At 34.4% G+C, this 9909-nt stretch overlaps 1 protein-coding gene across 1 annotated transcript in view; it reads left to right on the top strand.

Moving 5' to 3' along the window:
* Positions 1-3893: 3893 nt before the first annotated feature.
* The window catches only part of LOC113229050 (solute carrier family 2, facilitated glucose transporter member 2-like), a 139959-nt gene continuing 133943 nt past the window's right edge, over positions 3894-9909 (top strand). Inside the window, exon 1 of the mRNA XM_026462532.1 lies at positions 3894-4114. The gene's annotated coding sequence lies outside the window, so the exon portion shown is untranslated. The remainder of the gene's footprint in view (positions 4115-9909) is intronic.

Here is a 9909-nt window from a genome sequence, read left to right as displayed (position 1 = left end):
TATTATTATTTTTGTGAAGTTAGTTATTGCTATCAAGTTATTCTAAAGGATAGGAAGTGAAATTATTTTTCTTTTTCACAATCTTACCCAATAACATTTGAGTCCTCAACTAATCAAGTACAGAAGATTTTTATAAAAAAAAGATCTTATCTACGAAACATATTTAAGTTTAGTTAGTTAACATTCAAAATTGGATACGATAGTGGAAGTGTGCTTGCGCGGCTATCGCCTGCAATTCAGTTATAATCGTAATATGCAGTTTATTAAATATCACGATTATTTTTTTAATTATTAGTATCATGATATTCAATAATTTTTTTTGTGTAAGTACGTGGAGTAGTTTGTTATAATTATTTTTGTCTGCCTCCGTGGCCGAACGGTTACCATGCCTGACTGCCATGCAGAGGTTCGATTCCCGTGTCGGGAGAAATACTTGTATAGTCTACATTTGTTTCTCTCGTGAGTGTAATTTCTTTGTGGTTGTCTATGTGTGTGTCTATGGCACCCGCGATACAGGTGTTCCCAAGTGCGGGACTATGAGTATGTGAGCGTTAAAAAAAAAATACAAACATAGAACTACTTAAGAAAAATACCTTCGATCTGGCTGGATTCGAAGCAGTGCCCTCAGCTTACCGTGTCTGACGCTCTTTAACGGAGCCTACAAAACGAACCAGCTGACCTCACGAAATTTTCTGTTATGCTTGTTGCAGATATTTGTTTTCGGTTACAAAAATTTTAAGGTAACAATTTTTAATCACAGGTATTGTTTTTATTTTCACACCATTATTTACCAAGTTAGCGCATCGTACACAGCGAAGGAGATAAAAGGTTGCAACCGCTGAAGGTGAAATTGCTTGGGCTTTAGTATAAGTCAGAAACTGTTGCATTATTCCTTTAAAGGACCACGTCGAATGCGCATATACTTGCGCTCGATCATACCATTTGCGACTGGATGGTAAGCGGCAATACGTATCCGTTTGGTAGCGAAATTTTGCAAAAAAAAGGTCGGATTTTGAGCACCACGATCTATTGTAAGTACTGAAGGTACCTCGTATCGTGCGGTCCATTCCCTGATGAAGGTTTCTGCTACCTCTTTTGCCGTTGTTGTCCGCATGGGCCACACTTCAGACCATCTGGTTAATGTCAATTGCCGTGAGGTAATAACGTTAGTCATTACAAACCGGTAGTGGATCTATTATGTCCACGTGGACGTGCATGAATTGACCAGATGGCGTATCAAAATTGCCTAAGGGAGCGAAATTATGACGAGCTATTTTGCTGCGCTGGCAGGCTTGGCACACTCGAGACCGACTTCGATAGTCTTTAATTATGGATGGCCAAACTTACCGACCAGTTACGTAGCGGGTTGGTGTCATGACCCTTAGTTTCTGATAAAATAAATAGACTTTACTATTTAATAGATTTAATTAGATGTAAAATGTGTAACATACATCGCAAGCACAAGTGACATGTCCGTGAGCCAGGCAAGAAGAGAGCGGGGGAAGCGAATGAGCAATTGCAATGTGTTGGAGACAAATTATTGCTCATACCTACATACCGCTTTTCTATTAATCAAATCATATCATATATCATATCAAATCAAACCACGTAAATGTCGTGACAACCGAATTAGCGTGAGTTACGGAAATCTATTGTTATCAATCCGTAGACAACATAAATTAATGCTTACTGTGCAAAATAACAAACTAATAACGTTAAATTCTTCTTCTATGAAATTTGGTTTGGTGCAGATACGAGCATTTTACCAATACCGTGAAAGGGTTGTAACCCTAACTAGCCGTGAACAGGATCACGGCAATGAAATGGGAAACTTCCGGTCCACAAAATTTATTAAAGAAGTAAAGTTTAAAGAAAGGCTGTAACAATATAAAGGTAAATGTAAAAAAACAGGTATAACAGTATAAAACACACTTACACTTTATTATTAAGGCACTTACTCCTAAATGGGCCAAGAAACTGAATTACAGAAATGGATATATGAAGGGTGTAGACTTATAAATTATTACACATGGTTAGCTTATTAACAGCTCTGACTGTTGTGGCGGTCGAGCTGGGAGTGACCGTGGTACGAAAACAAAATGAGAAAATGAAGGAAGATGGAACAATTCAAATTTAAAATTTAAATACAAGTAAAATAAAAAAAATGATAAGATACAAGAGGAGAGAGGCGATACAAAGAGGTGAGATGACGGTGTAAGGAAGTCACACCGTCACAACTGTAGCTGATTTTACAAACTTTAAACAAGACGCTTGATTTTTCATCTACATACTTTTTACTGCCAAAAAGCAAAAACAAGAAGCACCAAATCGTGGTGAAACAACAGAATAGATAACTAATAACTACCACTAATATGTTATATAAAGCTATAATTGAAAAAACTTATCTCCTGAGTCTTATGACTTCCACTCTACACATGCAATAAGAATTATAGCGTCGTAGACCAGCGGTGTCGGAGTAAGCATTAATAAGGACTTATCTTTCTTTCTATTTATTTCTTAATACCCTCTTAAGTTACGACTCCTTTTTTACAGAGTGGAGAACAGAATTTAGAGTTTAAGTATTCTCAATGAATGGGGATCCGAATGAACATCTTAGACAGTAAAAGAGTGAATATGTAATGCATTTTATATTTTTAGGATAGAGGATGCGGATGACAAGAATTTATAAATGCTCAGGTTTCACGCCTTCTTCTTCTGTATATCTTCCAAGTGTGGAGCTTCGCCACAAATTTTGCGAACGATAGGATAAGCGTGAATACGCCAGCCCAGTTCGGAACTGTTCAGCGTACATACATTCAGAAGATCAAATTTGTTCGTTGGTTATATCTAAATTTTGTGGAGGAAATAAAGAAATATTATTATTATTATTATAACCGTAAATACGCAAAGGGTACAATATAACAACGCGTTCAGGATGTTGTTGGGGTTATTGCGGCACTGTAGCGCTTGAGGCATTCAGCGGGTTGCCTCACTTTGGCGACGTGGGCGTGGTTGCCCCAAGAGCTTCTGAATGTTGTGGCGAACAGAATCGACTGCCCCATCCAGGCCCATTGGATGTAACTCCATCTGGCGGTTTAGTTTGAGTCTATTTTATTTTATGCGTGATAATCAATGTCAATATTATATTTAATGTAATATCCAAATCTTAATTCCGTGATTGAATTATAATTTTAATTTATGATTTTATAGTCTTTGAATTTTAATTTATTTTAAGTTTGAACGCTGCCTTCGCGCACTTAAATAGAAAATGCAATTTTATCTTATTTTGTTTTAATTTTAATATTTGAATTGTATCACTATATACTAACTTTATTACTAAGTTGTTTATAACAAATTGTAGATAATTATTTTTGTCTGAAATAAAATATTATTATTATATATAATATAAATATTATTATTATATTACATGCACCTGGTAAACACACCACTTAAATGACACTTGCCGCACCCTTTACTGGCTGTCTGAAACTTACTCCTGCTGGTATTCGTGACCGTCACTTGTGAGTAATCCAGAGGCTAAAGATATGCCATAGCTTCATTAAATAAGTATTCCCTCTGAAAGAGCAAACTAACCAAGTCCGCATAAGTCTGTGGCGTGTACGACACCCTGCCATATCTACTTAAATTAATAAATAAATGAATTACATGAATAAATATACGTAGGTTAAAATAGTTAAGATAATATAACATGTAGTAATAATATAAGCACAGCAATTATATACATTCCATAGTTAGATATAATAATGTAATATGTATTAAGTACTTATCATGTAGTTAGCTGTCGCGTCGGAAGGTGGTCGTCGCGAAAATCGTAACGTATAAATATGTTAACAATCCGATGACGCTTGCGCCGGCCTCCCGCCAGTCGCCCGCTAATCATGTTATGAGACATTCGCTCGCCCGCTCACCCTTCATTCGCGCTTACGTTAATATCCGCTATTATCATCCTTTCTGCCTTAGCTAATAAACTGCTTACTAGTGTTGTGCCTGTGCCCTTCTCTAATAAACTTATAACGCGTAATAAACTAATAGTGTGTGTAGACGGACTTATCATTTCCCGCCTTAAGAACAATACCTGCGATCAACAAATACCGTACGTACCACTACAAATAAAAAAAAGCCCAATAAAGTCGTACTAAATAAGCAAAACTAAAAATACCCAAAACAAAACGTTTTCTAAATAACTCGTATGTAATGTGTGGAAAAATTTTTAATCGTATACCAGATCGCATTAAGCCTCTACCATTGACTAATTTTAAAAAGGAATTGCGCATGTGGCTCTTTGATCATTTGTTTTACTCTATTGACGAAATCATGAATCCTAAAGAATAATTAATTGATGCATACATTTTTCCCATCATTAAAAAAATATATATTATTATTAAATTATGACATACACGATTCTGACATATCAAATTAAATCAATTATCTTAAATTTATCAATTTCTTGCCTAATTATTGTTTTAAAATCGAATCTCAATCCACCAATGTATTATTTTATTATTGCATTTGCATGCTTTTATTTTAGAAGGCCGAATAGGTTTAAGTTCTGATTTAATTTTTACCATCAACATGTGTAATGTACCCTACCCTATTTGAAGCGAATAAAGAATTATTATTATTATTATTATTATTACACTGGCGACTCCGACGTGATAGAAGGAGGAAAGGAAAAAAAGAAAGGGTCTCTGGAAGGAGAGATACCCCACGGAATCACTTATTCACGTACTACTGCTTAGCAGCAGAAATAGGTAAGGTGGAAGTAGTTCTCTGAACGAACTCTTTTACAGGGAGATCTACTACTATTATGTTATTGAAGATTGGTAAATGGTAATAAATAAACTTTTATTTATTTAAAAATATACGTTGAGAGTTTACAGTGTCACCCAAAGCACTCACAATGCTAGTCATAAGTCAATACTTAAAATTATAAACAATAAGACAGAAAGAAAATAAAACAATGAAATAATAATAATCAATAATGGTAAGTGCACTTTATGATGATGTCAAGTAGTTATTCAAAAAAATGTCAAAATTATATATTAGTTTCGGTAACTTGTACGTGAGCACATCGGCATCACGGAACTAGACCTAGAGTAGAATATATTAGTTTTGTAAGGTTGTTACAACCAATGGAACGAGTGAGTTTTGGTTCAAGTTATTTATAAAGAATTATCACCCTGAAGTTATTCATGATTATATCCTGATTCCTGAGTGATAAATGATACAAATATAATGTAATAATGATGTTTATTGATAATTATAAAAACAATAATATAATTAATTATCTAAAGTAAATAACCACGTTCAAGCTTGTAACGTATCTAAATTTCATTGTAACTTTGCTACGCCCTTACAAAGCATCACAAAAAAACAAAAAAAAATTGTAAGTTTAATCTGTATCACGCATGTGAAATGCAAATAAATGAATATGAATATGAGAGAGAGACAGAGATAGAGATATATTTATTTGTAATATGAAAAATATCAATACTGAAGTACTACATTTAACAGAAATTATTTCAATATAACACGAGAATACTATTATGAACACCTTCATGTTTTAAATTACGTTTACAAGCTGTAGGTACAACTCATATAATAATGTGACAACCTTGCGCTCCGAGCGAAGTGTAGGATTTTACGCGCCAAACAGGCAAGTTGCCCAACCTGTCTCATTATAGGTAGTATGGCGAGAGTCTAAAACAGATTCTTAAAACAATAATATTATTATTAGGACTCACCATATCATACACATCCTCCCAATAATCCAGCGTAATCAACTGGAAAGTAGTAAGCATCGACCACAAGAAGTTGTCGAAGTTCGTGAATCCATGGTTAGGGTTGGGCCCCACACACAGGCAGGTGTACTCCAACGGACAATGTCTTGCCCCGGTCAGATTTCCGCAAATTATAGGCACTTCATCGTTGTCCACCATCCAGTGCAGTGGGTCCTTTATCCACCTGTGAAAAGACGAGAAGTTTTTTGCAAACAACTTTAAAAATCGACCTCAATAGTACGTGGAATTACATCTATTTGCCGAGTTTTGTTGTAATCGGTTACCGGAAAGTGCGCGAAACCTAATTCATACGGATCAGATGTGGGCAACATTTGTCAACGTCCTATTTTCTATTGGTCATTGGTTTACATTATGTACTTAAAGCGATTTGTGTTATCCAATCACCAGATAATAGTACCGTCCATCTGATGGAAAATGATTTTAGTAGTAGAAGAGCTATTTATGAAAGGGTTCGTCTAGCAAAGCACTGCCACCTTACCTATTTCTGCCACCAATGTGTTTCGGTTTTAAACGGTAAGGGTGCTGGTGAAATTACAGGCACATGGGACTTTAACTTTTGTCTCAGGGTGACAGGCGCAATGGCAGTGTCCCTTAGATCTTTGCGATTTAAAGATCTGAGTAACACTGCAACTGCCATGGACAGGTGTGTCGCTTAACATATTCGTCCTGTCACTTGGTTTCACAAAGAGACTTTACACGCCTGTCCATAGCAGTTCCACCGCCAAATAAAGCTTTAAATCGCAAAGATCTAATGGGCACTGCGCCCGTCACCAAGAGAAATACGTCAACAAGTCCTATGTGTCTGTAATTTTACGTTAAGAAGAACAGTATTTTTTTAAATTAAATATAGTGATGAACTTCTCGACACATTTTACTCTACTCGACACGTTTTAATCCGACAGCATTCGTACCCTATACATACTCATCATTTTCTCAACCACACCTCATCGGAGAAAGTTCTTGTCGTGTACAAGACCATTCTCATTTTTGTAGCAGACACGTTGTATTTCTTAGCGTGTACACGCGCCCTAATAGTTTATTTTAAGTTATTTTGTTTTAAATTTCAATGCATTACATTGTTAATTTTTTTTTTCTGTCATGTCCACATTTGCATGCTGTGGCGACCTTTAATTGAGAATAGCCCTAATGGTGTTAATCGAGATATAGAAACTCTTTTAAGTTAATGGAAATTTAAATTTGTTGTTCTGTGCATGGGCAGTTTCACCACGTATGTAAGTTTCAAATGTACTTTTCATAACACCCTGTGTAAATGAGTTTAGCATATTTTATTTTAATTCTACTTACCTTTACTTTGATAGTCAACTATGGAAAATGAACAGACAGCTATTGTGGAATACTATCTGTATATACACTGTCACCCCAAGCTCGCCAGAGCAGCCGCCAATCGCAAAGGGCTCAAATACACTAACGTCAGCTAGTAGAATCCGGTATAAGCCTCTGTATCACTCTTTCAACTTTATTAAAAAAAAAAAAAATACTTTATTCTTCAACACTACAACGAGACATAAAAACTTAAAGTAGTGGCTTAAAATCTAATTCAGTGTTGAAGAAAAGGTAACAGCCTCAGAAATTTTCTGGTTTTCAGGCTTCACCTTGTATATAACGTAATATATTTGTCACTGTAGACACCGCAGTATACAGTATCTAATAAAGTATGTAACTAAGAAATCACCTCACTCACCGCAATTATACACTATTATATTATACTACAAAAACTCCAGTTAAAATTCCTATACAAAACCACAAATGATACGCACCGACCATGCAACAAAAAGTGTAAAAATAATTTTATTACATATATATAATAGAACAGGCAGATAATGAAATTTAATTGTATATTGTTAATTGTAATTATAATCTGAATTATTATATTAGCTTAGCAGAACCTTCTCTACCTTCAACCGACAGCACGAAGTCTTCTGTTGTTTCAGCAACAGTTTTAATTGTTGGTCGAAGATCATTCTAACATTTAGAAGCTTTATTATATTTAATTTTAATTTTAATTTTATATTTAATAATAAGATTTACTATATTTAATTCATGACTTGTTGGTTGTCCTCAAAATAAATGAATAAATATTGTAAATGATAAATTTATACAATGCTTATTTACAAGCAACTCCTAGAGTTTCTTATTAACATGACGATTTAATGTGTACTTTGTTTATGTACTAAAGGTTATTTGAATTTGAGTTTGTAATAATTGAATGCCATCTTACGGCACAATAATTAAATTTCATTGTATATACTGACAATTACGAGGGTTGTGACAAAGTGGTAATACATCAAGTTTCTAACTATAAATTAGTCTGGTATAAACCACACAATTAATAATACAAACGCGCACAATCATATTTCAGCTCGTGATTATATTCACGATAAACAAGGAATAACGACCCACGTATTTTGTGTAAAATTAAAAATTAATAATAATATATATGTAATAATTAATTAATAATAATTGGCAAATTACACTTGAAATCGTTGTACCGATTAAATTCTACCTTTGAACAGGGCCACGGGGCCATAGTTTATAGAAAGAAGGATGGCGAAAGCCCCAATAACAACAAAGTGCCATTAATGGATATTGCAATTATTATTTTGTGTTTTAGTTTATGCCTAGTTCTCAGGGACCGCAGCGACCTTATTTTAGTCATTTTACAAAAACTATAAACCATAGATGGTTGCGCGACCATGATATCCTCGAGGAGAAGAGGTACATCTCTTTAGTAGTCCTGTGACATGTGTCGCAAGCGCACATGTGTCTTTATTTATGTTTGCGGTCTCAGATTCTGCGCGCGACCGGTCGTGTTCCAGAAAATTCATGGAATGAAATTGAAACCTGGGTGAGTATTTCATGTTATTTGGACTATATTATTTAACATAATTAATGTTAATTGTTGTCTATCTATACAATTCAAATTTTGCTATTGGCGCTCTGATTAGCTTTCCTATATCTCAAAGGTTATCTGGAAGAGATCGCTCTTCTTCGCCTAAATTTCAAATTTTGAATATTATGTGATTTCGTAAAGATTATTTAGATACGTTTATTTTATTAAAGGAAAATTATTTATGTGGTCTGTGGAAAATACTTTAGTCTAGGTAATTATTTATGGTAGTATAATTTACTTCTTATGTTCAGTGTTTTATTTAAGGTACCTATTTGTCTTTATTTAACTTAACTGATGTAATTTACTGTTGTTTTAGTATTTAATAAATAAAATAATTAGTATACGTAATGATCATACTATTTACATATAGGTATACAATATATTCAACTACTATCAACACACACATTTACGTGCGTGCAGGCAGTACCTTGCTGTATGTAGTACTAGTAGGTAAATAAGTTTCTACCGTTGTATGGAGTGTCCGGGGTGTGCTTCGACACTATTCGAGTAGTAAAGAAGTAGTAAAAAATAACTGACTTACTATCGAATGAAAGCACGTATAAAAAGGTGAAGAAAGACCCTACCATCAAGATATTAAAAACAACAACTAACTTAATATCTAAGCACTCCGATACGCTGAAACTTGATGTAAGTGAGTTTGTACCCTGCTGCGTAAAACCTCCAAAACTGTATGGGTTACCAAAAATACATAAGGCTGACACCCCACTCCGTCTCATAGTTAGCCAGATTGACACACCAACCTACAAACTGGCTCAACACATGGCAAAGGTACTGTGGCTTATGTGGAATATTCTAGGTTTCGATTTATGAAATTATATAATGAATTTACTATCAACTATGGAAACTTTACTATCAACGAATCTAGGTCCGTTTTATTTATTATAATAGCATAACCTTTTATGTTTAATTTAGTGAAAATAACACTTACCCACCGATGATATTTTTAAAAAGCTTTCAACTGATACATTTTTATTATACTATGATTCTCTCAAATCATTTTTGGTATACGTAGTGAAGCACACGTTCGGCTTATGAGAGCATGGACGCACAACAAAGGCTGCTTATGAAAGATATAATCTTAATAATGGCTTCAAAGGAACACCCATTTCACACCTCCATTATTTTATTTTTGCTGAACCGTAATCCACATAGCTT

The sequence above is a fragment of the Hyposmocoma kahamanoa genome, unplaced genomic scaffold, assembly GCF_003589595.1.
Source record: "Hyposmocoma kahamanoa isolate Upper Pololo Valley unplaced genomic scaffold, ASM358959v1 270, whole genome shotgun sequence".
NCBI classification, from domain to species: domain Eukaryota; kingdom Metazoa; phylum Arthropoda; class Insecta; order Lepidoptera; family Cosmopterigidae; genus Hyposmocoma; species Hyposmocoma kahamanoa.
The sequence above is the reverse complement of the archived record's forward strand: the minus strand, read 5'-3'. Positions and strand labels throughout refer to the sequence as shown.